Source organism: Numida meleagris, unplaced genomic scaffold, assembly GCF_002078875.1.
Source record: "Numida meleagris isolate 19003 breed g44 Domestic line unplaced genomic scaffold, NumMel1.0 unplaced_Scaffold303, whole genome shotgun sequence".
In the NCBI taxonomy this organism is placed as follows: domain Eukaryota; kingdom Metazoa; phylum Chordata; class Aves; order Galliformes; family Numididae; genus Numida; species Numida meleagris.
In genome coordinates, this window is record NW_018364544.1 from 22483 (window position 1) to 24391 (window position 1909).

Here is a 1909-nt window from a genome sequence, read left to right on the forward strand (position 1 = left end):
GAGGGGGGGATTTGGGGGGACCTGAGGGGTGTTTGGGGTATCTGGGGGGAATTTGGTGGTCTGAAGATGTTTCCCAGGGACTGAGGGGTATTTCTGGGAGCTTCAAGGGGTACAAGAGGGGGTTTGAGGGGTACGTGGGTGATCTGGGAGGTTATTTGGAGGTCTGGGGGCATTTGGGGAGGGTCCTGGGGCGTGTTTGAAGTTTGGGAGAGTATTTTGGGGTGTCCCGAGGGCTATTTTGGGGGGGGGGAGAGGGTCTGAGGGGTATTTTGGGGAGACTTCAGGGATATCTCAGTCTGGGAGATTATTTGGGGATCTGGAGGGTATTTGTGGGGTGTTTGGGTACTTGTGGGGCCCAAGTCCCCCCCAACCCTACCCGCAGAAGGCTCCGACGTAGTGTCACCCATCGCATCACCCTATGGGGGCACTGCCCCCCACCGCCCCTCTCCCCCCCCCCAAATGGGCGTCGCTGCAGCGGGATCTCACTCTGCACACACGTTTATTGCCCCGCGGGGACCCCAAATTTTACTCGGGGCATCCATCCAGACCCCAAAACGGAGGCACTGGGAGGTCGGAACCTCATCCCACGGCGCTGCGGGTCGGATGTACCAAGCGGAAGGAAGCGGGCTGATGGGACGTGGGTCTTGGGGGGGGGGGGGGGGACACCTGGAGGGGACCCCCCGCACGCTTCAGGGGTTCCCCTCGCACGCCCAGGGCTGCCCCTCGCACACCCAGGGCATCTGGCTGCTGCAGGGGTAATCGTACCACATCCCGTCCACGCGCACCACCGCGCAGTTCTCCCGCTGCCCGCCGTTGGGCTCGCTCCAGTGCCACGAGCTGTGACAAAGCCACGGGGGATGAGGGTGACACAGCCCTCTGTGCCCCCCTCCCACCCCCTCACCTCCCTAGTAACCCTTGTCACCCCGTCCCCGGGCTGTACCCGCGTTCCCGGGTCAGGATGGACCCATTCGCCCGTTTCCAGGTGCCCTCCAGCTCCTCGTCCCTGATGCCGAGCCAGGAGGAGTCGCGCAGCGTGGTCTGGATGTGAGCCTGGGGACAGCGGCGGTGTCACCGCGACGCAGAGCCCCCCCAGGACCCCTGGGGACAGAAGGGGACAGCGGGTCCCACTGCCAGGTAGGTCCCAGTGCCACTTCCCCCCCACACACATACACACACACCACTCTGCTTGCCACCAGCACAACCTCTGTCCTGAGGTGGGGTGACTTGGGGGAAATTTGGGGTCTTTTTTTGGCTAGGGGACAGTTCTAGAGGACGTATGGGGTCAGGGATGGCAGGATTTGGGGTTATGGCAGGATAAAAGGTTGGGGGCAGCAGGATGGGTGGTCAGGGACAGCAGGATTGGGGTGGGGTACAGCAGGATTGGGGTTGGGGACAGCAGGATTAGGGATTACAGCAGGTTTGGGGTGGGGGACAGAAGAACTGGGGTTGGGGACAGCAGGATTAGGGATTACAGCAGGACTGGGGTTGGGGACAGAAGGATTGGGGTTGGGGATAGCAGGATTGGGGTTGGGGGACAACAGGATTAGGGATTACAGCAGGATTGGGGTGGGGGACAGAAGAATTGGGGTTGGGGACAGCAGAATTAGGGATTACAGCAGGATTTGGGATGGGGCAGAAGGATTGGGGTTGGGGACAGCTGGATTGGGGTTGGGGACAGCAGGATTAGGGATTATAGCAGGATTGGGGTTGGGGACAGCAGGATTGGGGTTGGGGACAGCAGGATTGGGGTTGGGGACAGGAGGATTGGGGTTGGGGACAGCAGGATTAGGTATTACAGCAGGATTGGGGTTGGGGACAGCAGGATTGGAGTTGGGGACAAGAGGATTAGGGATTATAGAAGGGTTTGGGTTGGGGACAGCAGGATTGGGGTTGGGGACAGCAGGATTGG

General features: G+C 61.0%; 1 long non-coding RNA gene across 1 annotated transcript; it reads right to left on the reverse strand.

Moving 5' to 3' along the window:
- Positions 1–482: 482 nt before the first annotated feature.
- LOC110391139 lies at positions 483–1052 on the reverse strand. Its single transcript, XR_002433988.1, has 2 exons — positions 941–1052; positions 483–837 (listed from the first exon to the last, which is right to left on the reverse strand). It is a non-coding gene; the product is annotated as an uncharacterized LOC110391139 (long non-coding RNA).
- Between the last annotated feature and the right edge of the window lie 857 nt (positions 1053–1909).